This window comes from Heptranchias perlo, unplaced genomic scaffold (assembly GCF_035084215.1).
Source record: "Heptranchias perlo isolate sHepPer1 unplaced genomic scaffold, sHepPer1.hap1 HAP1_SCAFFOLD_49, whole genome shotgun sequence".
NCBI lineage: Eukaryota > Metazoa > Chordata > Chondrichthyes > Hexanchiformes > Hexanchidae > Heptranchias > Heptranchias perlo.
In genome coordinates, this window is record NW_027139505.1 from 3,275,587 (window position 1) to 3,302,614 (window position 27,028).

At 43.6% G+C, this 27,028-nt stretch overlaps 1 long non-coding RNA gene across 4 annotated transcripts in view; it reads right to left on the minus strand.

Annotated features, from left to right (window-relative positions):
- Window positions 1-27,028, minus strand: part of LOC137313919 (uncharacterized) — a 118,653-nt gene that overhangs the window by 85,428 nt on the left and 6,197 nt on the right. For all 4 annotated transcript variants that reach the window (XR_010961126.1, XR_010961127.1, XR_010961128.1 and 1 more), the window contains exons 2-4: window positions 24,463-24,963; window positions 19,994-20,089; window positions 17,982-18,147 (exon numbers count right to left, since the gene is read on the minus strand). This is a non-coding gene — a long non-coding RNA (uncharacterized lncRNA). The remainder of the gene's footprint in view (window positions 1-17,981; window positions 18,148-19,993; window positions 20,090-24,462; window positions 24,964-27,028) is intronic.

Genomic DNA, 27,028 nt, shown 5'->3' on the forward strand with positions numbered 1-27,028 from the left:
AATCTCATAGAAATGAGAGGATATAACTATCACGAAAGAGAGAACAAGCTAGAGGTCTTTGCTCTGGAAAAGAGAAGACTGAGGAGTGACCTTGTCGAAGTCCTTATGTTTAAAGACGGGTTTGATGGGGTAGACGGAGAGAAGATGATTCCACCCGCGGGGGAGAGCAGAACTAGGAGTTATGAATCTAAGATAGTCACTAATAAATCCAATATTAATTCAGGAGAAACTCCTTTACCCAGGGAGTGGTGAGAGTGAAAAACTCGCCACCACAAGCGAGTCGAAGCGATGCGCAAAGATGCTTTTAAGGGGAAGCTAGATAAACACACGAGGGAAAAGGGAACAGAAGGATATGTTGATTGGGTTGGATGAGGAAGGGGGAAAGGAGGATCATCTGCAGCATAAGCAACGGCATGGACGCTTTGGGACGAATGGCTTGTTTCTGTGCTGTATAGTCTCTGCAGAGGTTAAGAGAAAGAGAGAGACAGAGCAAAGGGAGAAAGAGAGACTAGTGGGAGAGACAGAGCACGAGAGATACACAGAGAGACAGACAGGCCAATGGATCGAGTTTGAGGAACAGAATATCGAGAATGAGAGGAGGGATAAGTAAATAGAGCCACAAGGAGACGTTTTTGAAATGCCTGTGAGCTGTCGGCAGCGAAACAATAGCCACTTGTTGCTATTTCAGCGGATTTGTTCCAGGAAGAATGAAGACAAAAACCTCAATTTGTATCTTAACACCAATCGGAATGAAAGACTGGAGCAGAGCATTGATGGAAGTGAGAATGACCAAGAATTGCCCAAGGCAGTGATCTCTGGAAAAGGCCCAGGCTCCATCTCGCTCTCCGTTCGTAGATATCACCCGGGTTTGGATTAAGACCTACACACACAGTGCATGGGAGAGTGCAGAGGGAATTTTACTCTCTATCTAACCTGTGTTGCAACTGCCCTGGGAGTGTTTGATGGGACAGTGTAAAGGGAGAAATACTCGTATCTATGCTGCATTGTACTTGCCCTGGGACTGTTTGATGGAACAGTGTGGATGGAACTTTACTCTGTATCTAACTCCGACTTCACCTGCCCTGTGAGTGTTTGATGTGACAGTGTTTGGGAGCGTTACTCTATATCTAACACATTTTATACCTATCCTGGGAACAGTTTCAACTGAGAAGGTTGGTTATTTCCCATGCCTCATATTCCAAAGCATGAAGTCACTGACAGTGATTATGTTGGTGAGCCCTGTTCTTACAAAAATCTTTCAGTTCACACCGGAAGGTTCTGTCTCTCACTGGTGTTTGGTTACTCGAGCAGTTCCTTCACAGGTCAATGCTGAGTGAGGCTATTGTATCATGGGTGGCATTATTTCCAGGCCCCATCATCGTTCAAACACAGAGAGAGTTGACCGTAGTCCAGACACTGAGGGAGGAGATCAGTACAGACATTGAGAGAGGAGATCACAGTCCAGACACTCAGAGAGGAGATCACAGTCCAGAATCTGAGAGAGGTGATCACAGTCCAAACACTGAGAGGATATCACAGTCCAGACATTGGGAGAGGAGGTCACAGGCTGGACACTGAGATAGAGGATCACAGTCCAGATACTGAGAGAGATAAACGTCCAGACACCGAGAGAAGAGATCACAGTCCAGCCATGAGAGAGGAGATCACAGACCAGACACTGAGAGTATCAGGAGCAAAATTTTAAAAATACAGGCACTCAAGGGTTATAATCTCTCGATTATTAGCTGAGCCACGTGCAATAGTCGCAGCGGTAAGTAGATTAAGGAGGTGAACACATGGATGAAGGAGTGGTGTGAGAAGCAGCGGTTCCATTTCGTGGGACACTTGCACCTGTACTAGGCAGGAAGGAATTGTACCGTTGGGACCGGCTCCACCTGACGTGGGCTGGTATCTGGGTCCTAGCGCTAAGGATGAATCGGGCTTTAAACTAGTAAATGGGGGGTCGGGCTCATTTGGAAAAGTAATATGAATGACAATTCGAGAACAAAAAGGAAGAGAGTAGAGTGATAGTCAGAAATTATGCTTTAGGCACGACAGGTAAATGAAAAAGTGAAAGATGTAATGCAATTAAATCGGAAGAGAGAAATAAGGAATGTGTGCGAAATACAATTTTAAATATGGTTAGGTTCTGTGGCCCAAATAAGCGTTAATTATACAAATGCATGGAGTATAAGCAATAAATTGAATGAAATGCGGGCACAAATTCAACCGACAGGGTACGACATGGTAGCGATTACTGAGGCATGGCTGCACAACTGTCAGGAATGGGAACTGAATAAACCAAGTTGTAAGGTCTACAGGAACGATAGGAAAACTGGCAGAGGGAGAGGAGTATCCTCAGTGATTAAGGTTGAAATTACTTCATTGATAAGAGAGGATATAACGAGAGGAAACAGGCAGTGAAATCTTTATAGGTAAAATTAGGAAATAGAATAGGATTTAAGCCCAAAGTGGGAGTTGTGTATAGACCTCCTTGTAGCAGCTGTGGAGCGGCAGAATGTATAAATTTGGAGATTAGACAAGCATGTAGCTAAGGCAGAGTGGTGTTAATGGGGATAGATTTTCACTTTCACATTGATTGGGAAAAACAGACCAGCTCATGTCAGAAAGGTAACGAATTGCTTGAGTATGTGCAGGAAAGATTTCTGCAATAATATGTCGTCGTGTCAACAATGGGGCAGGCCATATTAGAATTAATAATGAGTAATGAGTCAGATTTAATTGACAGCCTAACGGTGCATGAACATTTATCTAAATTGAAAAACTGCACATGTTACCCGACTATTTAAGAAAGGTGAAAGAAGGAAACCATTGAATTGTAGATCAATTAGCCAAACATTCTGTGTCTGTTTAAAAGGGATGAACTGTCACTCCCGGATCATTCTGTGTCTGTTTGAAAGGGATGTGCTGTCAGTCCCAGTTCATTCTGTGTCTGTTTGTAATTGGTGTGCCGTAAGTCACGTATCAGAGGATCAATTTTCTGTTCAGAGCCTGAACCCAAAGACGGCTCGATCACACTGGAGATCACAACCAACTGTGATGAACTGGGGCATCAAATGAATCAGGTCCTTCCAACAGGAAGTATTGACCCGACACAGAAATATGGAGATCAGAGGAGCCTGTAGCAAGGCAAAGCAGTTAAGTCGGGAGATTTTAATATTCAAATGGATTGGGACATAAAGGCAATACATTTCCAGAGTGCATCTAGGGCAGTTTTCTGAAACAATGTCATAGAACTGAAAGGTTACACATGTCAGGAAAGAGAGAACAAGCTGAGGCTCTTTTATCCGGAAAAGAGAAGACTGAGGAGTGACCTGATAGAACTATTGAATTTAATTGATGTGCTTAATAGGGTAGACGTAGAGAAGATGTTTCCACTTGCAGGGGAGACCAGAACCAGGGATCATTATTATAAGATAGTCACGAATAAATCGAATTGAATCGATGAATGAATTCAGTAGAAACTTCTTTACCCAGAGACTGGTGCGAATGTAAAGCTCGCTACCACCAAGAGTAGTTGAGACGAATGGCAACGATGCATTCAAGGGGTAGCTAGTTCAACACATGAGAGAGAAAGAACACAAGAATATAAGAATATACAGGAGTAGCCCATCCGGCCCCTCGAGCCTGCACCGCCGTTCAATCAGATCACGGTTGATCTTCCACCTCAACTCCACTTTCCCGCCGGTTCCCCACATCCCTTGATTCCCCGAGAGTCCAATAATCTATCAATCTCAGCCTTGAATACACGCAACGACGGAGCATCCACAGCCTTCTGGGTGGAGAATTCAAAAGATTCACAAACCTCTGATTGAATAAATTCCTACTCATCTCAGTCTTAAATGGCCGAGCCCTGATCTGAAGACGACAATCCTTGTTCTGGACTCACAAGCCAGGAGAAACAATCTCTCACCATCTATCCTTTCAATCCCCCTCAGAATCTTATATTCTAGTTTATATGTTTCAATGAGATGAGAAAGGAATAGAAGCACATGTTGATGGGGTTAGATGAAGAAGGGTTTGAGTGGGCTCGTTTTGAGCATAAACACCGGCATGGACCTGTTGGGCTGAACGGCCTGTTTCTGAACTGTGCAGTCTACGGAATTATGGAAAGTTACTGCAAATTCGGCACGGCATGCTTGTGCTATCTTGTTGAAGGAACTGCCAAATGTAGTCCTACAACCCAGCGTTTAACCCATAACCCTGCAAATTAGTCCTCTTCAAGGACAAGCCAAATTGCCTTTTGAAAGTGCCAATGGAATGTGGTTCCACCGCTCTTTCAGGAATTTCATTCTTTAACAAAACAAAACTCAGTGAATAAATGTTTCCTCATTTACAATCGAGACATTTTGCAAATTATGTTATTGTCTAAGAGAGGAGTGATAGGGAGAGAGAGAGTGAGTGAGAGAGAGAGAGATTAGAAGGAGACTAATAGACTACAGACAGATTACGAGAGAGATCGAGAGTGAGGGGAGTAGGGTGAGAAAGGGAGAGAGCAGATGATGACAGAGAGGGTACAGACAGAGACAAGAGGAAAGAGAGAGTGGCGATTAGGATGAGAAAGAGAGAGAGAGTAGAATGAGACAGAAAGGGTACAGACAGAGAGAGTAGGTGGGCGAGAGACAGGGAGAGAGAGAGGAGTGGGGTGAGGAAGAGAGAAAGAGAGTGAGTAGAAGGAGACAGAGAGTGTAGGCGGACAGAGTGAGAGGAAGAGAGGATGATACAGAGGCAAGAGGGAGAGAAGGAGAGCACAAGAACAGAACAAGACACAAAGGGGAAGACAGAGAAAGACAAGGGTAGATTGAGAGATACCGACAGAAGGACAGGGAAAGGGAGAGAAACAGACAGGGGGGAAACAGGGAAGAGATAGACAGAGAGAGGGAGAGACGTGGACAGAGCGATTGATAGAGACTGGTCAGTGAGAGAGAGAGTAGAGTGAATGAGTGAGAGAGAGAGAGAGAACGAGAGAGAGGAACAATCAGGATCACAGCACAAGGAGGTTGAATCACCGACAATGGGGAGAGGCAGTGCTCTCTGCGGAGGGCACAGGCTTCATCCCGCTCTCGGTTAGTAAATCTCACCCGGTGTTTGGTTGACACCCACACACAGAGCATGGGCGAGTGTAGAGGGATCCTTACTCTGTATCTAAACTCTGTTGTTCCTGCCCTGCGAAAGTATGAAAGGGCAATGTAGAGGGAGCTTTGCTCAATATCTAACCACTGTTGCACCTACCCTGGGAATATTCAATGGGACAGTGTCGAGGGAGCTTTACACGATATCTAATCCGTGCTGCACATGCCTGGGAGTGTTTGATGGGACAGTGCAGAGGGGGCTTTACTCTGTATCTAACCCCTGCTGTTTCTAACATGTGAACAGTTGAGACAGAGTTTGTTGATATTCCTCATTCCTCACATTCCGAAGTATTAAACATCGTGACAATGTTTTATGTTTCTCCGCCCTGTTATTATAAAACTCTCTCTGTTCACCTCAGAAGTTTCTACCTCTCGCATGGATCCGTGTTCCACGGGTAGATGTCCCACGGGTCAGTGCTGAGTGTGGTTATTGTACCATTGGGTATATCACTGCCAGTCCACGTCATGTGACCCATAACAGGCCCAACCCACGAACTCCATCCCTCTCCCTGGCCACCGTCTGATGCTGAAATAGACCATTCACAACCCTTGACGTCCAATTTGACCCTGAGCTGAGATTCCGACCACATATTCTCTCCATCACCAAGTCCGCCTCGTTCCACCTCCGTAACATCGCCCGTCTCCGCACCTGCCTCATCTCATCTGTTTCTGAAACCCTCGTCCAAGCCTTTGTTACATCGAGACTCATCTATTCCAATGCTCGCCTGGCCGAACTCCGATTTTCCATACTCCATTAACTTCAGCGAATCCAAAATTCTGCTGGCCCATATCCTAACTCGCAACAAGTTCCGTTCAATCATCACCCCTGTGCTCCATTGGCTGCAGGTCCCGGAACGCCTCGATATTAAAATTCTCATCGTTATGTTCCAATCCTTCCACGGCCATTGCTCCCCCTATTTCTGTAACCTCTTCCAAACCTACAACCCCATCAACCCCCACCGAGATCTCTGCACTCCTCCCTTTCTGGCCTCTTGCGCATCCCCGATTTCCTGCACTCAAACATTTGAGGCCGTGCCTTCAGTTGTCTGCTCCCGAAGCTCTGCAAATCCCTTCCTAAACTCTCTGCTTCACTCTCCTCCTTTATGACGCTCCATAAAAGGCACCTTCTCACGATCCCCCTCTATCCCCACCTACCCAACTTCTCCCCATATCACTGAACCCCACCGACTCGCCTTCTCCACATGTCCCTCAATTCCCACCTACCAATCTTCTCCCCGTATCGCTCAACCCCATCTACCCACCGTATCAACATATCCCTCAATCCCCACGTAGCCCCTTCCCACCATATCACTCAATCCTCGCCTACCCCCTTTCCCCCATATTCCTCACTCCCACTTACCCACCTTCTCGTCATATCCCTCAATCCGACCTAATCAACTGCTCCACTTTTCCCTCACTCCTAAATAACGAACTTCTCCCCATGTCCCTCATTTCCACCTCCCAATCTTCTCTGGAGTTCAGAAGATACTCCTGTCATTAAGGAGAGTTTGGATACTCAGACTCATTCCCAGGAGTATTCCAGTTTCTCCAGGGGTATAAAGAGCTGTTCGGAGCATTTTGATCCGAACACTCATCCTTTCCTTTAAACTCTGACCGCAGTCCCACACCACTCTGGTTGACGTAACTGCCCTCTGAAATACGGCCTCGGCATCAGACAGGTACACCCAGCTCAGACGGGCCTGCATAGTCCTTCTCACTGACATGTGTGAACTGGGGCCAAAGTTGGGAGATCTGACCCACAGACGAGTCAAGCAATAGCCTGACATGGTCATTACGAGCCGATGCTCAGTTGGTCGCTCTCTGGCCTCATAGTCAGAAGGTCGTGCGCTCAAGCCCAACACACTCCAGAGAATTTAGCCTCTTAATCAGAGTCCGACACTTCCCGGTACCAACACTGTGGGAGCGCGACATGCTCATAGGGTCAGTACTGAGGGTGTGCTGCACTGTCGCAGGTCGGTATTGAGGGAGTGCTGCACTGTTGGGGGGTCAATACTGAGGGAGTGCTGCACTGAATGATGGTCAATACAGTGGGACTGCTGCACTGTCGGATGCTCGGTACTGAGGGAGTGCTGCATTGTGGGAGGGCCAGTCCTGAGAGAGCTCTGCAATGCTGGAGGGTCACTACTGAGTGAGTGCTGCACTCTCTGAATTGCTGTCATTTGGATGAGTTGTTCAACCAAGTGCCTTCATCTCAGTCTTAAATGGCCGACCACTTATCTGGTGAATGGAGAATGACTATTCCCCATTGTTCTAGATTGCCAATCAGTGGAGTCACCATCTATCCTGTCAAGTCCCCTCAGAATACTATATGTTTCTATGAGATGAGAACGGAATAGGATATGTTGATGTGGTTGGATGAAGTCGGGTGGGAGGGGGCTGTTGTGCAGCATAAACACCGGCATGAGGGGCGGAATGGCCTGTTTCTCAGCTGCACAGTCAAAGTATGTCTGGAATCTTAGCATACATTCGCCCCGTCATGCCTGTGCTTGCTCTTTGAAAGTTTAGTCATACAGCACAGCTTTTTTTCCCATAAGCCTGCAAATTAGTCCTCTTCAAGGAAATGCCCAATTGCCTTTTGAAAATGCCGATGGAATGTGGTTCCGCCACTCTTTCAGGAAATGCATTCCATGTCATAACAAACCTCTTTGAAAAAATGTGTCCACATTTCCCCTGGAGATCTTTTGCCAATTATTTCATTATCACAGAGAGGTCAGACAGAGAGAGAGAGAGAATAAAGGGCATGAGAAAGAGAGAGTGGAGAGAGACAGAGAGAGTACAGAGAGAGAATAAGGTAAGAAAGAGAGAGAGAGAGTAGAGAGAAATCGATAGAGAGAAGAGAGGATGAGACAGGGGCAAGAGAGAGAGAAGTTGAGCACAAGAAGAGAAACAGAGACCGAGGGGAAGACAGTGAAAGACAAGGTGAGAGGGAAAGAGACCGATAGAGGGCCAGAGATGGAGAGAGAAACAGACAGAGAGAGATATATATACAGGAGAGACAAAGCGAGTGATATAAACTTGTCAGAGAGAGAGAGAGTAGAATGAGAGAGAGAGAGAGAGAGAAATCAGAGCATTAAAGGGAGGGGGAATCATCACATTGCCTTATATCTGTGATTGCACTGGAGAGGGTAAAGGGGACATTAACGAGGATATCGCCAGGGCTGGAGAATTTTAGCTATAAGAAAGAATTGGATAGGCTCGGGTTGTTTTCTATGGAACAAAGGAAGCTGAGAAGAGATTTAATTGAGGAATATAAAATTATGACGGAACTTGATGGAGTGGATAGGTGATTGGATGTTTGACAGCTGCAGACCAGAGACAGTGTCTCTGGGGAGGAGGTGGATTGATCAACAGTTGCAGATTGCAGACCGCAGGCAGTCTCCGTGGGGAGGTGTGGGTTGATTGATAACTGCAGACCAGACTGCAGACAGTGACTCTGGGGAGGAGGGGGGTTTGATTGACAGGTGCAGACGGCTTGTGGTTGGTTGGATGCAGCAAGTTCCCTCCAACGGTTTGTTTGATTGGCAGCTAAAGGGGATTTGTTTCCCGCGAACGCCATCAACGCAGAGTAAAATAAAAACACAAAAGCTATATCTTGACAGTGGCCAATTAGCTCAGTTGGGCAAAACATGATATTAATGTTGCAAAAGTGGCGGGTTCGATCCCCCTCAGGGTCATGAGCGTTCATGTTATGAAGAGCGCAGATTATGCTCTTTATTTTTGACTGATCGAATGGGAAATGCAAAAGTTGGAAGCAAATACACTGAGAACAGCGCATCGGAGAAGTATTTTCATGTTGGAGCTGTCAGTCCCGGATCATTCTGTGTCTGTTTAAAAGGGGTGTGTTGTCAGTCCCGGATCATTCTGTGTCTGTTTAAAAGGGGTGTGTTGTCAGTCCCGGATCATTCTGTGTCTTTTTAAAAAGGATTTGCTGTCAGTCCCATATCATTCTGTATCTGATTAAGAGGGGTGTGCTGTCAGTCCCGGATCATTCTGTGCCTGTTTAAAAGTAGCGTGCTCTCAGTCTTGGATCATAGACTCAAATTGCTGTCCAGAGCCTGAACCCGTAGACGGTTCGGTCGCACTGGAGATCACAACCCACTGAGGTGAACTGGGGCAGGAAAAGCTTTCAATTATTGAAACAAATATTTCAAACATGCAGTACTGAGCACAGACAGAAATACAGAGATCAGAGGAGCCTGCCGCTAAAGCAAAGCAGTTATGAAGGGAGATTTTAATTTTCCTATTGACTGGGGCATAAAAGCAATACATTTCTCGAGTGCATCTAGGACAATGTACTGGGACAATATCATAGAACTGAGAGGTTATAACTATCACGAAAGATAGAACAAGCTAGAGGTCTTTTCTCTGGAAAAGAGAAGACTGAGGAGTGACCTGGTCGAAGTCTTTAAGTTTAAAGACGGGTTTGATGGGGTAGACGGCGAGAAGTTGATTTCACCAGCGGGGGAGAGCAGAACTAGGAGTTATAAATCTAAGATAGTCACTAATAAATCCAATATTAATTCAGGAGAAACTATCCAGGGAGTGGTGAGAGTGAGCAGCTCGCTAACACAAGCGAGTCGAGGCGACGAGCAAAGATGCTTTTAAGGGGAAGCTCGATAAACCGGCGAGGGAAAAGGGAATAGAAGGATATGTTGATTAGGTTGCATGAGGAAGGGTGAAAGGAGGATCATCTGCAGCATAAGCAACGGCATGGACCGTTTGGGACGAATGGCTTGTTTCTGTGCTGTCGAAGGTAAGAGCTAGAGAGAGAGAGAGGTAAAGGGAGAAAGAGGGAGCAGAGGGAGAGACAGAGCGAGACAGACAGAGAAAGAAATAGAGTTTGTGGAACAGAATATCGAGAAAGAGAGGAGGGATAAGTAAATAGAGCCACAAGGAGATGTTTTTGAAATGCCTGTTCAGCTGTTCGCAGCTAAACAACAGCCACTTGTTGCTATTTCAGCGGATTTGTTCCAGGAAGAATGACGACAAAAACCTCAATCTGTATCTTAACACCAATCGGACTGAGAGACTGGAGCAGAGCATCGATGGACGGGAGAATGCCTCGAATTGCGGAAGGCAGTGATCTCTGGAAAAGGCCCAAGCTCCATCCCGCTCTCCGTCAGCAGATATCACCCGGGTTGGGATTGAGACCCACACACAGAGCATGGGAGAGTGAAGAGGGACTTTTACTCTTATCTAACCTGCTTTGTACTTGCACTGGGACTGTTTGATGGAACAGTGTAGATGGAACTTTACTCTGTATCTAACTCCTACTTCACCTGCCCTTTGAGTGTTTGATGTGACAGTGCAGAGGGAGCGTTACTCGATATCTAACCCATTTTATACCTGTTCTGGGAACAGTTTAAATTGAGGTGGTTGGTTATTTCCCATGCCTCTTTTCCAAAGCATGAATTCCGTGACAGTATTTATGTTGGTCAGTAATGTTATTACTAAATTCTTTCTGTTCACACCGGAAGGTTCTGTCTCTCATTGGTGTTTGGTTACTCGAGCAGTTCCTTCACAGATCAATGCTGAGTGCGGCTATTGTATCATGGGTGGCCTCATTTCCAGGCCCCATCATCGTGCAGATGCAGAGATAGTAGATCGTTGTCCAGACATTGAGAGATCAAAACACAGTCCAGTCTCTGAGGGAGGAGATCAGTAAAGACATTGAGAGAGGAGATCACAGTCCAGACACTCAGAGAGGAGATCACATTCCAGAATCTGAGAGAGGTGATCAAAGTCCAAACACTAAGAGGATAGCACAGTCCAGACAATGAGAGAGGAGATCACAGGCTGGACACTGAGAGAGAGGATCACAGTCAAGACACTGAGAGAGATAAATGTCCAGAAACTGAGAGAAGAGATCACAGTCCAGCCATGAGAGAGGAGATCACAGTCCAGACATTGAGAGTATCAGGAGCAAAATTTTAAAAATACAGGCACTCAAGGTTTAGAATATCTGCATTATTATCTGAGCCACGTGCAAATAGTCGCAACGATAAGCAGATTAGGGCGGTGAACACATGGATGAAGGTGTGGTGTGAGAAGCAGAGGTTCCATTTCGTGGGACACTGGCACCTGTACTTGGACAGGAAGGAATTGTACCGTTGGGACCGGCTCCACCTGACCCGGGCTGGGACCAGGGTCCCAACGCTAAGGATGAATCGGGCTTTAAACTAGTAAATGGCGGGGTTGAGATCATTTGGAAAAGCAATATAAATAACAATTCTGGAACAAAAAGGAAGAGAGTAGAGTGATAGTCAGAAATTATGCTTTAGGCACTGCAGGTGAATGAAAAACTGAAAGATGTAAAGTAATTAAATCGGATAAGAGAAATAAGGAATGTGTGAGAAATACAATATTACAATATGGGTGGGGTGTGTGGCCCAAATAAGCGTTATTTATACAAACGCATGCAGTATAAATAACAAATTGAATGAAATGCGGGCACAAATTCAACCTACAGGATACAACATGGTAGCCATTACTGAGGCATGGCTGCACAACAGTCAGGAATGGGAACTGAACAAACCAGGTTATAAGATCCACAGGAATGATAGGAAAACTGGCAGAGAGGGAGGAGTATTCAGAGTGATTAAGGTTGAATTTGCTTCATTGATAAGAGAGGAGGTGACGAGAGGTAACAGGCAGTGAAAACTTTAAGGGTAGAATTCGGAAATCGAAAAGGATTTAAGCTCAAAGTGGGAGTTGTGTATAGACCCCCGTTAAGCAGCTGTGAAGCGGCAGAATGTATAAATGCGGAGATTAGACAAGCATGTAGCTAAGTCTAAGGCAGAGTGGTTTTCATGGGGAAAGATTTTAACTTTCATATAGATTGGGAAAAAAAACAGACCAGCTCATGTCAGAAAGGTAACGAATTTCTTGAGTATGTTCAGGAAAGCTTTCTGCAATAATATGTCCGAGGACCAACAATGGGGCAGGCCATACTGGAATTAATAATGAGTAATGAGTCAGATTTAATTAACAGCCGAACGGTGCATGAATATTTATCTAAATTGAAAAAACTGCACATGTTACTCCACTATTTAAGAAAGGTGACAGAAGGAAACCAGGGAATTATAGACCAGTTCGCCAAACATCTGTTTTTTGAGAAAGTACTCGGGTCTATAATTAAGGATAGTGGCTGAACACTTTGAACATTTTTAGCTGATCAGTAAGAGCCAGCATGGATTTTGTTATGATGATGTAACGAAAGTAGTGTACAGCGGAATGTCTATGGATGTTGTTTATATGGACCTCCAAAAGGCATTCGATAAAGTCCCTCAGAAGAGACTGTGAGCTAAAGTTGAAGCTGATGGAAGTGATGGGAAATGATTGACCTGGTTCGGAAATTGGCAGAGAGGCAGGAGACATTGGGCCAGAAATCGCTGCGAGCAGCGAGGCAACGCTCACTGCAGCTCCTGCGAATTAAATTAACAAAAATACTGACTGTAGGCTCTGTGGCGATGAATTGCTTGAATTTGAACTTTACAAAAACTTTCAACCCAGCCTCTGAGCAGCGTGATTTGCTGCGCAGCTGGAAAGGTGTGTGAGGAGAAGACACGCCCACAAAATCGGTAAGGACGAGAAGTCCCGCCCACAGAATCAGGCTGCATTGCTCAAACAAACAAGCAGACTTCATTCCATTCAAGTTAGCATTCTGTATGGCATTGTAAATATAAAAAAAACCAAAGAAATAATTGAATTAAATTGAAGAGACAGAAGGGAAAAGTTTTAAAAAATAATATTGCAATTTTAATTCTTCTTCAATAACCAAAAACTAATAAAATAAGGAAAAATATTAGAGTCGTCGTTTTTAAAAGTTTATCTTTACTTGTTCGGCAGTCATTAAAACTTACCGAGCTGTTAAAACTCAGTTTGGACCTTTTATTTACTGAAATGATACCTGGACTTCAAGGTTTAAATTATGACGAGAGATTACACAAACTACGGTTGTATTCTCTGGAAGTTCGATAATTAAGGGGCGATTTGATCGAAGTTTTCAAGATATTAAGAGGAACTAATAGGGTAGATAAAGAGAAACTATGTCGCTGGTTGGGGAATCGAGGACGAGGGGACACAGCCTGAAAACTGGAGCCAGGACTTTCACAGTGAAGTTCGGAAACACTTCTACACGCAAAGGGTGGTAGATGTTTGGAACACTCTTCTGAAAACGGAAGTTGATGTTAGCTCAATTGTTAATTTTCAATCTGAGGTTTATTAACCCTGTGTTCAGGGATTATGGGGTTAAGACGGGCAAATGAACTTAATTCAGAGATCCGCCATGATCCAATTGAATGGCGTAAGAGGCTGGAGGGGCTCAATCGCGAATCCTGTTCCTTCGTTCCTGATCAATGTCATCACCGACCACAACCTCCAGCAGGCGGCGCTGCTAACCAGGAGTGACAGAGCAGAGAGACATGGAAAGGGGAAGAGAAAGAAAGACATCAGCAAAAAGGGTCAGAAATGGTGAGAGGGAGCGAGAGAGAGAAATAAAGACAGAGACAGATAGTTGGGGAGAGAGAACGAGAGAGACAGACAGAGGACAAAGAGAGAGAGGAGACAGCAAGAGATAGAGATAAATAGGGGAGGCAGAACGAGAGACAGACAGAGAAGGAGAGACGGGGATAGAGGGAGAGATTGCTGAGGGAAAGAGAGAGAGACGGAGAGAGAGAGAGAGACGCAGAGTGAGGCGGAGTGGGAGAGAGAGAGAGAGACGGAGGTGGGGATGGGAGAGAGAGCGATGGGGAGGTGGACAGAGAGATAGGGATGGAGAGGCAGAGAATCAGTAGAGAGAGAGAGAGAGACAGCGAGAGAGATGTAATTATAGAGACAGACAGATGTTGGGGGAGAAAGAATGAAAGACAGAAACAGAGGGAGAAACAGACAGACAGAGAGGGCGGAGGGAGGAAGGGAAAGGCGAGGATATGTCAGAGAAGAACAGTGGAGACGGAGAGTGGAGGTGGAGAGCGCAGATGGAAAGTGGAGAAGGAGAGACAGATTAGAGGGAGACAGACAGGGAGACAGACACAGAGAGATAGGAGAATGACGACATGGAGAGTGGCAGAGAGACAGGCAGATTGTAAGGGTAAGCATAATAGAGACAAAGAAATAGTGTGGGTGAGGGAAAAAGAAAGAGACAGACAGAGGAAGAAACAGGCAGATAGTGAGAGAGAAACAAGGGAGACAGAGAAACAAGCAAGACAGAGAGAGAGAGATGGGGATGGGTCAGAGATTGTAGTGGCACAGATTGTAATGGGACAGAGTATAATGGCAGAGAGTGTAGTGGCACAGAGTGCAGTGGCAGAGGCAAAGAGAAAGAGTAAAGGGGAAGCGTGAAATTGAAGGTAAGAAATAGAGAAAGGGAGAGAGTTAGTTGATGAGAGAGGTGGTGAGGGCAGGTGGAGAGGGAGAGAGATAGAGCGTAGAGGGGGAGAGTGAGGGGGGAGAGTGAAGAACGGAAGATGGAGACACAGAGCAGAGGCAAAGAGACACCGAGATGGAGAATGAGGATGGGGGGGGGGGGGGGCGGTGTAATGACAGAGAGACAGAGAGACAAACTTTGAGAGTCTGAATAATACAAACAGGGATATAGTGGGGTTGAGGGAGAAAGAAAGAGACAGACAGATAAAGAAACAGACAGAAAGAGAGGCAAACTGGGGGGACAGAGAAACGGAAGACAAAGATTGAGAGTTGGGGATGGGTCAAAGACTGGAGAGAGAGAGACAGGGAGCAGAGGGTGAGAGCGATTTGAGATCGAGGAGAGTGAGACAGAAACAGAGAGAGAGGCCTAGAGAGAGATAGGGAGAGAGAAAGGGGCGAGAGAGCGAGTAGAGGGAGTGCACGAGTAGAGAGCGAGGAGAATGAGTCACACAGAGAGAAAGAGGGGTAGAGGGAGGGGGACAGGGAAAAAGGGAGATACTCCCACCGACCGATCTTCTCCCCACATCAGTCAACACAACCACCCAAACCTTCGCAAAATATCCCTCAACTAAACTTACCACCTTCTCACCATATCCAACCACCCTACCGAACGAATTTCTCCCCATATCACTCATCCCCACCTACGCATATACCTTAATTCCCAACTACCTATCGTCCCACATATCCCTCAATCCCCACCTACCACATTCTCTCCTTATTTCTCAATCCCACCTAAACAACTTCACACCATATCCCTCAAACCCCAGCAACCCAACCTCTCACCATATCCCTAAATACCATCTGACCACCACCCCATATCCCTCAAAACCACAACTACACACCTTTTCCCCATAACACTCAAAACCACATACCCATATCCTCAAAACATCCCTCAATCCCCATCTACACACCTTCAAACCATATCCCTCAATCCAAAACTAATGACCTTCTCCTCATAACCTTCACTCACACCTACCTATCTTCTCCCCATATTGCTCAATCCACACCATCCATCGTCTGGCCAGGTTACTCAATCCATCCTATCTACCTCCCATAGCCCTCAATCCTCATCTACCCAAACACTCACCATATCCCTCAATCGCACCAAGCCACCTATATACCTTCTCGCCACATGAATCAACCCCATCTATCCATATTCTCACAATATCCCTCAATCCCCGCCTTCCCACCTTCCCCACATATCACTCAATCCCCACCAAAGCACATTCTACGCATATCCCTCAATGCCACCGACTCACCTTCTCACAACATCCTTCAAACCCGACCTACCCAACTTCCCCACTTATCCCTCAATCCCCACCTACCCACCTTCTCCCCTAAACTCTCAATCCCCACCTAACCAATGTCTCACCATATCTCACAACCCCACTTACCCACCTTCACAACATTTCCTTCAATCCCCTCCTACCGACATTATCTCCTTATTCCTCAATCCCACCTATCCAACTTCTCACCATATCGCTCAATCCCATCCACCGAACTTCTCACCAAGTCAGTCAATCCCAACTAACCACATCCCCATATCCCTCAAGCAACACAACGCACCTTAACCCCATATCCCTCAATCTCATCTGCGCAACTTCTCAGCATCGTCCACAATCCCCCCCCCAACCACCTTCCCTCTGTATCCCACAAACGCACCGAATCACCATCTCCACAGATCACACAAACGCACCCAACGCACCCAATCCCCACCTACCCACATTCTACCCATATCCCTCAATCCCCACCTCTACACCTTCTCCCCATGTCACTCAACCCAACCTACCCATGCTCACAAAAAATCCCTCATTCCAAAACTACCTCCCTTATCCCTCAAGCACCTATAGACAATAAGGCGCCATATCCCTCAATCCCCACTTAATCATGGGTGACTTTCATCTACATATATACTGGCCAAACCAAATTAGCAATAATACTTTGGAGCATTAACTCCTAGAGTATGTGCGAGATGTTTTTTTTTAGATTAGTATGTTGAGGAGCCAATTCGGGAACAGGCTATCCTAGATTGGGTATTGTGCACTGTGAAGCGGTTAATTAATAATCTTATTGTGCGGGGTGCTTTAGGGAAGAGTGACCACAACAGAATAGAATTCTTCAATAAGATCGAAAGTGAAGTGGAGCAATCCGAAACTCGGGGACTAAATCTAAACAAAGGAAACTACGAAGGAATGAGGAGTGAGTTGGATATGATAGATTTGGGACCTCCATTGAAAGGCATGACGGTGGATAGGCAATGGCTAACATTTAAGGAACGAATGCATGAATTGCAACAGTTATACATTCCGTTCTGGCAAAAAACACAAAAGGAGAAGGGGCCCAACCATGGCTAACAACGAAAATAAGGATAGGATGAGATCCAAAGAGGAGTCACATAAATTTGCCAGAAAATGTAGTAAGCTTGAGGATTGGGAGCTGTTTAGAATTGAGCAAAAACGAGCAAAGAGATTGATTAAGAGGGTAAAATAGATTATGAGAGTGAACTTGCAAGGAACATAAAAGCGGACTGTGAAAACTTCTACAAGCGGGAATATGGTATTGAGATAGAGGACCAGCTATGATCCTATTGAATGGCGGAGTACGCTCGAAGGGCCGAATGGCCTACTCCTGCTCCTCTTTACTATGATTCTATGACTCGATTGCCACGATTTCCACCTTCAGCAGGTGGTGTTAGTTCGACCTTCCATTACAACCCTGACACATTTTCACTTCCATTCACCTCGATTCAATTAAAAGTAATTGACCAAATATTATAGGCTAATGGCATGCAATTTCCTAAAGTGCTCTCCCGGGGAGTGACGCTCCACCGCAAGTTCTACTGCCCGGATTGTGAGTCCGCTGAAGGGAGAATTAACCCCCGGTGATGAATGGGGGAGAACAAAACCCTGCACGGCATCGGATTCGCGCTCTCCACAGTTTGTTTGGTTATTTTCCCTGTTCGGGTCTTAGGCATTTTAACATTTTTGATCTTGAAATGTCTCTCATTTACTCCGCAGACATTTTCATGTCACCTCCTAGTTCCTTAATTTCCTGAACTGGATTCCAGTTCAGTCAACTCATGAAATTCCCTCTAAGGCCTGTTTATCGCCTCCGATCTGCCCTTTTCCCAGTTCCACTAAAACTGTTTTACTTTGTTTTCGGTCCACTCAAGAGTTGTATCCGAACCATTACCCTGTCCTTTGTACCGATACTGACCGATCCGCTGGGTATTTTCACCACTGCCTTTCATTGCTTCAGATTCACTATAATTGCAGTTTGATCCATTCTCTTCTGTTACCTTCTATGATTCGAAGTTCTGATATCCTGTCAGTTCTGTGATGTTTAAATAATCCAAACTCATCCCGATCCCCTCCCACTTACCCGATGTTCTTGTCCACTGAAATGCCTCTCGTATGTTGACAACGAGCTGACTCCGTCCACCCCTTCTTCAACTGCCTGTTCTGGTCTGTCCCGACAGAATTTCGTCAACTAAAACAGTTGGTAACCGTCACACTTTGTCAAGGCCTCAGTGATCGCAGTGTTCGGTCTGTGAACAACAATGGAGAAAACTAAAAACATGATCGACCTTCCTTCCGGGCGGTTACATTTCCTCTTACACCAAACGGTTGCCGCCTCCTGTGAGCCACGTTATCAAATACCTTCTGAAAACCCATATATACCGCAGGTTTTACAATCCATTGATCGATATAGTCACGTCTCAATAAAGCTGTATCAAATTGGTCAAATACAATGTCAAATATCTACAGTTAATCCGTTCCAGCCTTGACTGAATCATACATAATTCGATGTGAAATTTCAGTTTCGAGAAGTTTGCCCACAAATGACGTTGTCTAATTGGTCTCAATTTATCTGACTGCAACATTCTCCCTGTTTTAACACAGACATTACTTGGACTCTTTTAGTCCACCTGGATATTTTCATTAACAATTGTGTTCTAAAAATTGTGCGTTTTGAAAAATGGTGGTCAGAGTCCCTCCGATCTGCTCTCTGACTTCCTTTAACAGCCTCGGGTGCGTTTTCTCTGAGCTCAGTGAATAATCCACCTCGGCTATTAAATTCAGAGCCAAATCCTTCTCCACAGTTGTCTCGAAATATGGCTCCACATCCTCCTCAGTCTCGCTGAAGATGCTGTATCGACACCTTTGTATGGAATACGTTTACTGTAGATAGTTTGATACTGTGATACTTTGATTCTTTGAAACCAACATTTTCACATCTGCCATCAATTTTAGAAATTGAAGGAAATATTGCATCTCCCAAAAAAGTTCATGCAATCCAGCCCTGTCTTATACATACTGGATCACATCGCTCATGAGTCTGACTTTCCAAACGTGTTTGGATGATTTTTAGATTCACTGACACAACACACAATCTGAACTCCAATTCATTGGAATGTTGACACGTTCTCGTTTTTTTTATTTTTAGATATCAAGTTACATCTTCTGTCACTACTTCAAAAGCCTCCTTCCTTTTGTCTTGCGAATAACTTTTCAAGAATTCATAAATCTTCTGTTCCTGCTCCAACAGTTTTATTATTTCCACTCTCTAGTCTCTGATCCGGATATTTCACACGCTCCAGTTTTATCAGGTGAAACCCTCCCACTGCTCCATATACCCAGTCTGTCAAATCGTTTTTGCTGGTTGGTTCAGATCGTAACCGTCCCTTCCTTTCTCCCTGAACTCACCATATGCATGAACCCTTCCCCGCTGCTCCAGCCCTGCAGCCGCACATTCACCTGCCTCATATTGTCCTCAGTGAGGGCCCAGTGCAAAACAATTCGGAGATCACCACCCTGAGGCCTTGGTTTTTAGTCTGGAGCTCAAATTTTAATGTTCCCTTTATAAACGGAATTCCAACCGTGTCATTGGTTCCGACCATGACTATTTTCCGCTCTCCTTTCCTTTCCAAAGATGGTCCCACCTGTTTCAGGAAGTTCATCCCTCTGGCACCCGGGCGGCCACTTACCATTTGGACCTACTCAGGTCTGCAGAAGAGTCTGTCTATTCCCCTGACTATAGAATCTCGCACTACTCTCGCTTTCCTATTCCTGTGCCCCACCTGCCTCTCACCTCTCTCCCACTCGGGCTGCCTCCCACTGCTCCCTTGTTTCAAACTGTTACTCAGGAAGACCAATCTGAGTCATTGTTTCTGTCCGCCTTACAGTCCATAACATCAGGTGTCTATTGGACAGTTCCAGTACTGAGATCCCTCCAACTGTGACTGCACTGGCCCGGTAGATGGTCACTCACTTTGTTTTATCTGCACTCTATATGCTCGGTTTCTTCTTCCTGTTTGAGCAACAGGAATTTGTTCATGATCTGGACCGTTTATCAGGACACAATTGATATTTTAAAGATTGTTCTGAACCTACCGGTGTCTATTTTCATTCTTGTTGAAGATGTTGGTTCTTCTCCCCTGTTTGGACCTTCAGCCATGGTGGTGACAGGCGTTCCAAGATTGTGATGCTCTGTAATAAGTATATTAATAGGAGGGTTAGACTGAAATATTAAAATGAGAGGGAGGAACGTTGCCTTGTTAAATGTGATATCAAGTCCCTCCTTCCCCATAAGTACAACAGCTGTTAGCTCTAGGATCGAGCATTTCCCGACTGTTACGATCAACTCTCCAAATCAGGTGCGGCACAGACAGCTGCCCAGTGAAACCGAATGACTCCCGCTGATTTCCAGAACCCAGTTCCAGACGGCCGAGATTCTGCACTGGGAGCACCAATTGGGAAGATTTACTTCCGTTGCAGGCAAGCACCAGACTTATTCCTGAGGAAGTGAATGTTCTGGAGGGCGATATGGAGCGAGGTGATGAATTAAATGATCCTTCATTCAGTTTTACCCAGTCTGGCGCTATTGTATTATTTTACTCACAGATTTGTTTTTTTAATTTTTTTGATTTGTTGAGTTTTGATGTTAAATTCTGTGATTTTTTTGCACCTGATATCTATCTGCAAAACCCAAATGGAGCTGGGTGTGATTTCTTTACTCTCGATGGGTAGTGACATTGTCCGTATGTTCATGGAGATGTGTTTTGGTTGGTGGTACCATTTGCATATAGTTACCATATCTCTCATGGTATCAGCACCTGACTAATGAGCACTGTAGGTGGTGAGGAATTTTAAACCGTTCTTCGAATATTAACACCAATGTATAATGTTATGAATTGTGTAACTTTAAACAGGTGCTGCACATTTATTTTTGGATTTATTTTAGGGGTATTACAATCTCAGAAAGCACCACAATTATATAAGTTGTAGATTCGACGGCTATTTTACAATCATAGTTCTCCACTTTTGCGCGTGTCTCACTCTGTGTGTGCACACAGGCAAGAGCAACTAATCAAACTATCAGTCACTGTACTATCCTTTCCACACTGTGGAAATGTAAAAGCGATTAATCTCAGTAAGTAATTTCTTCAAACTATAGTTCAAGTTATTCGCTGAAACTAGTGGAATAACAATTTTAAATTGTGCAGTTACTCTTTTTGTCAAATTAGTGATGGACCTTCCTAACATTTGGTGATTTCAACAGTTACTTTCTATATAAAGATTAATGATGGACGCCCCTACCTGTTGGTAATTTCAGTCGATGCTTTGTATGTGGAGATTAGTGCTGGACCCTCCTACCTGTTGGTAGTTTGTGTTGTTACTTTTCATATAAAGATAAGTGATGGATCCTCCTCCTTGTTGGTAGTTTGTGTAGTTACTTTTTAATTAAAGATAAGTGATGCACCCAATACCTGGTGGTAATTACGGAAGTTACTTTTTGTATAAAGTTTAGTGATGGACCCTTCTGCCTGTTGGTAATTTCAATACTTACTATTTATTTAAAGATTCGTGATGGACCCTCCTACCTGTTGTTAAATTAATTGTTACTTTATATGTATATATTTAGTGTGGACTCTTCTAACTGTTGGTAATTTCAGTCGTTACTTTTTTTATATAAAGATGAGTGATGGACCCTCCTCCGTGTTGGTAATTTCAGTCGTTACTTTTTATATCACGATTAGTGATGGATCCCCCTACCTGTTGTTAATTTCAGTAGTTACTTTTTAGAAAAAAAATACTGATTGAGCATCCTACCGGTTGTTAAATTGAGTTGTTACTTATTATATAAAGATTAGTGATGGGCCTTCCTCCTCTTTGGTAAGGTCAGTAGTTACATTTTATGTAAAGATTAGTGATGGACCCTGCTCCGTGTTGGCAATTGAGCAGTTACTTTTGATATAAAGATTAGTGATGGACCCCCCTCCCTGTTGGTAATTTTCCTTCTTACTTTTTATATAAAGATAAGTAATTGATGCTCCTACCTTTTGGTAATTTCAGTAGTAACCATTTGTATAAAGATTAGTGTTGGACCTCCTACATGTTGTTAATTTCAGTGGTTAAATTTGTATAAAGATTAGTGATGGACCCCACCATTTGTTAATAATTTCAGGAGTTACTTTTTGTATGAAGAATAGTGATGGATCCTACTACCTGTTGTTAATTTGACTTGCTACTTTATATATAAAGATTAGTGATGGACCCTCCTACTTGTTGGTAATCTCACTAGCAACCTTTGAAATAAAAGTTAGTGTTGGACCCTCCTCCCTTTTGATAATTTTAGTGGTTAATTTCCATATGAAAATTAATGATGGGCCCTCCTCCATGTTGTTAATTTCAGTAGTTACTTTTTATTTAAATTATAGCAATGGGCCCTCAAAGCAGTTGGTAAATTGAGTTGTTACTTTTTATATAAAGATCAGTATGGACTCTTCGACCTGTTGGTAATATAAGTAGTTACTTTTTATATAAAAAATTGTGACGGACCCTCCTTCCTGTTGGTAATTTTATTAGTTACTATTTTTATAAAGATCAGTGATCGATGCTCCGACCTGCTGGCATTTTCAGTGGTAACTTTTTTACATAAAGATTAATGATGGACCCTCCTTCCTATTGGTAATTCCCGTTGTTACTTATATATAAAAATTAGTGATGGAGACTCCTACCTGTTGGTAACATTAGTGGTTACATTTTTTTAATAAAGATTAGTAATGGACCCTCCTTCCTATTGGTAGTTCCAGTTGTTACTTTTATATATAAATTAGTGATGGACACTCCGACCTGTTGGCATTTTCAGTCGTTATTTTTTTGTACAAAGATAAGTGATGGATGCTCCTACCTGTTGGTAACTTCAGTAGTAACTTTTTATATAACGATTAGTGATGGACCCTCCTTCCTATTTGTAATTCCAGTTGTTACTTTTTAAAAAAAAATAGTGTTGGACACTCCTACCTGTTGGTAATCTTAGTGGTTACTTTTTAAACAAAGTTTATTGTCGTACCCTCCTCCATGTTGGTAATTTCATTCGTTACTTTTTATATAATGTTTAGGAATGGACCCTCCTTCCCATTGGTAATTCCAGTTGTAACTTTTGTATAAAAATATTGATGGACACTCCTACCTGTTGGTAATCTTAGTGGTTACTTTTTATATAAAGTTTATTGTTGGACTCTCTTCCATATTGGTAATTTCAGTGGTTACCTTTTATATAAAGATGAGTGATGGACCTTCCTAACTGTTGGTAATTTCTGTGTTTACTTTCGATGGAAAAAAAATCAATGATGGACCCTCTACCTGTTGGGAAATGCAGCAGTTACTTTTTTATATAAAAATTAGTGTTGGTAATTTAAGTAATTACTTTTTATATACCGATTAGTGATGGACCATCCTCACTGTTGGTAATGTAACTGGTTACTTTTTATATAAAGATTAGTGATGGACCCTCCTACCTGCTGGTAAATTGAGTTGTTACTTTTTAAGTATGGATTATTGATGGACTCTCCTATCTGTTGTTAATTTCAGTAGTTACTTTTTATATAAAGATTCGTGAAGGGGCTACAGACTGCTGGTAAATTTAGTTTTTTTTTAAATTTAAAGTTTTGTGATCGGACCCTCCTAACTGTTGATATTAAAAGAATAATTTCAAATTACCAAGATTAACAATCAGCAAGCAACGATCTGTGTGAAAGATGGTTTCAGCCCTGAACAGGTTTACCTTTAAAACATTCCTGAACTTTGTTTCTGTCTGAAGGGAGCGGCCTTTCTTTCTTCAATTGAGCCAGTTTAACAAATAACATCCTCAATAATATATTTTAGAGAAAACAGAAGTCCTGCTCCATTCGCCCATCTAATTCGCATTGAACGAATTAATTATAATTAATCAGGAATAATTGTTCGCTCCTACTTTGCTCCCATCCTGTCATTGGATCACGTTCAGTCCGGCCTCGGGAAACCATGGGCTGATTTTCCAGTTGCCCGGCAGAGAGCAATAATCGGCCATTGCGAATGTGTTAACCCTTTCCTGAGCTTAACTGTGTGTTCGATCAGTCTTTGATCAGTTCAATAATTTGTACCGGGCACAAAACAACTCAGTGAGTAAAAAGAGCCAGTGTCACAGTTAAAAATAAATGCATACAGAGTGAGAACGGACAGTTTCCCACCCCTCTTTACTGAATATCAAATTCTAACATGGGGTGGAGGCACCGCTCGACGAGGATGGTGTAAATCTCCAGAGTTCGTGTTCAGGCTTTCTGTCCTGTCACCGGTTTAAAATGTGTCTGTGGGGAGATTGGTGGGGTCCATGAAGGGATAAGCCCTGAAATTCGCTGTGTGAAATAGCGGGCCTCCATTCAGTGTCTGAGCGAACAATTAGTGAATTGTTCCATCCGCGAGGAATAGAGAGCTCCCGATGCCAGGGAACATATCTGACCGCGGGAAATCGGCTTTAGAAAAGAGGAACGGGCAGATAAAGTTAATTAAAAAACAAATTGACACTGTATTAACCTTACCTTGATACCGCAAGGAATTTCCGTCCCGCAATGTCCGTGTAGATTTTGCAAATTATATCCTTGTTATTTCATTGTAATCAATCGAGCACACGTTCTTTGCTTCATTTCAGCAGTTCACAACTTCGGAATTTGATCTGATCCTTGTTATGTGAGATTCAGATTTTCTCCCTCCGTGAAAGCTGCTTCCAGACAACAGGATGGATTTCAACACAAACATTCCTCATTTGTTTCAGAACAGGGAGCGGCCTTTCTGGTTGAATCAAATCGAACCGGGTTGACAATTCGCTGCCAAGTCAATTGTGAACAAAGTCAGTTGTAAATTTTACTTTTTCTCTTCTTGTTCCAGGGAAGTTCAGTAAAACAGATACTTTGTTAGAAATAAATTGTTATATTTGCATCAGGCACATTGTTTACTGAAGACCCATCGATTTTCTAATGTTTGCGCTTCAACCCTGGGGCCAAGAGCCAGTGTTTCGTCAGTGAGCTGAGGAGAGGCTGTTTCTGCAAGAGAGGACATTAACCATTTAACCGCCGAATTAAACTATCGTTGAGCATCAATCACCTCATTCAATGTGGGAATGAGTACTGATTTTTAACAGTTAAATTGATCACAGTAAAAATTCAGCAGATACACCAGTTACATTGCTAAATCCGGAATGGACCATTCCTGGTATAAAGATTGGATTGCCCTCATTTTGAGGGGCTTCACAGACAGTAATAAATAGCCCCTCCCCGGGTTGGAAGTTTCCGAAGAGAGAAAGATTTTGATGACAGATCGTGGTGATAATTCCGAGGGGCGTATTGTCGTGATCAATCCCAGGGACAGATTGCGATATGTCCCCATTTCTCTCTAATCCCCCCCCCCCGCCCATGTTTGTTGACAAGGATTGAAGATTCATTCGGGCCGGAGACACATGTAGTCAGAGTGCATTAAATGAAATTTCTAAAATGATAAATGATTCCACAAGCAATTATATAGAATTTTAAAGAACGAACAGCACAGAAACAGGTCGTTCGGCAGAAAAGGTCCATGCTCCACAACCTCCTCCCTTCATCTCCCCCTATCAGCATACCCCTCTATTCCTTTCGCCACAATGACTATATTTAACTTCCATTAAATGCCAGTCGCCTCAACTACTCCTTGTGGTAGTGAGTTCCACATTCCAACCACTCTCTGGTTAACAACATTCCTGCTGAATTCCATATTGGATTTATTTGTGACTATCTTATATTTATGGTCCAGAGTTCTGGTTTCTCCCGCAAGTGGAAACATGTTCACTACGTCTATACTCTCAAACCCTTACATCATCTTAAAGACCTCTCACAGGCCACCACTCCATCTTCCTTTTGCAATGGAAAAGAGCCCCATGTTGCTCAATCTTTCCTGACAGGTATACGTTCTCAGTTCTGGTATCATCCAAGTAATTATGTTTTGCACCTTCTCCAGTGCCTCAATATCCTTTTTTATAATATGGAGGCCAGAACTGTTCACAATAATCCAAGTGTGGCCTAATCGAGGTTCTGTACAAACTTAACTTAACTTCTCTGCTGAACAAGTCTAGAAAAAACTCAGTGCTTGATTTGCTTTTTTGTGGCCTTATTAACCTGCATCGCTACAGCTAGTGATTTCTATATCTGTACCACCAGAACCCTCTGCTCCTCAACACTATTTAGACACTTATTATCCAAGCAGCATGTGACCCTTTTTTTACGAACCAAAATATAATACCTCACACTCATTAGATACAGAGAAGGCATTTCCTCTGATGGAGGAGACCAGAACAAAGAGGCACAATATTAAAATTAGCGCTCGGCCGTTCAGGAGTGAAATAGTGACGCACTTTTTCGCACAAAGTTTACTGAAAATGTGGAATTCCATCCTCCAATAGGTTATGGATTCTGGGTCAACTGAAATTTTGAAGACTGAAAGCGGCAGTTTTTTTTAGGTAAGGTTATCAAGCGAAATGGATAAAGGGCAGGTAAATAGATTTCAGGTACAGAGCAGCCATGATCTAATTAAATGGGAGAACAGAATCGAGGGGCTGAATGGCCTACTCCTGTTCCTATGTTCGTTTATGTGATGGATTATGAATTCCGGCATTTGGTGAATGTGAAGGTTAACCATAAATTCTGCACAATGGCTTCATCACTGGATGGTTTGAACGTTGCCTTTAAATGGGTGTATCGTAGTATCACAGTAATTACAGCACAGGAAGAGTCCATTCGGCCCTTGATGCCTGTGCTGGCTTTTTGAAAGTGCTATCCAATTAGTCCCTTTCCCCTGCTCTTTCCCCATTGCCCTGTAAATTTTTCCCTTCAAGTTTTTTATTCAATTCCCCTTTGAAAGTTACTATTGAATCTGTCTTTTTGCTCCTCTTATTATCTTTTGTTTCGATCTCATCTCTTCATCTGTATTCAGCCTGGTTCTCAACTGTATTATGAACCTTATATTCGCCATGAGCCTCCGTTTCCTGTTTAATTTTAAGTTCTATCCCTTTAGTCATCCATGGAAGTCTCGCTTTGGGTGGCTTCACTTTCTCCTCGGACGGATGTGTCTGCACTGTAC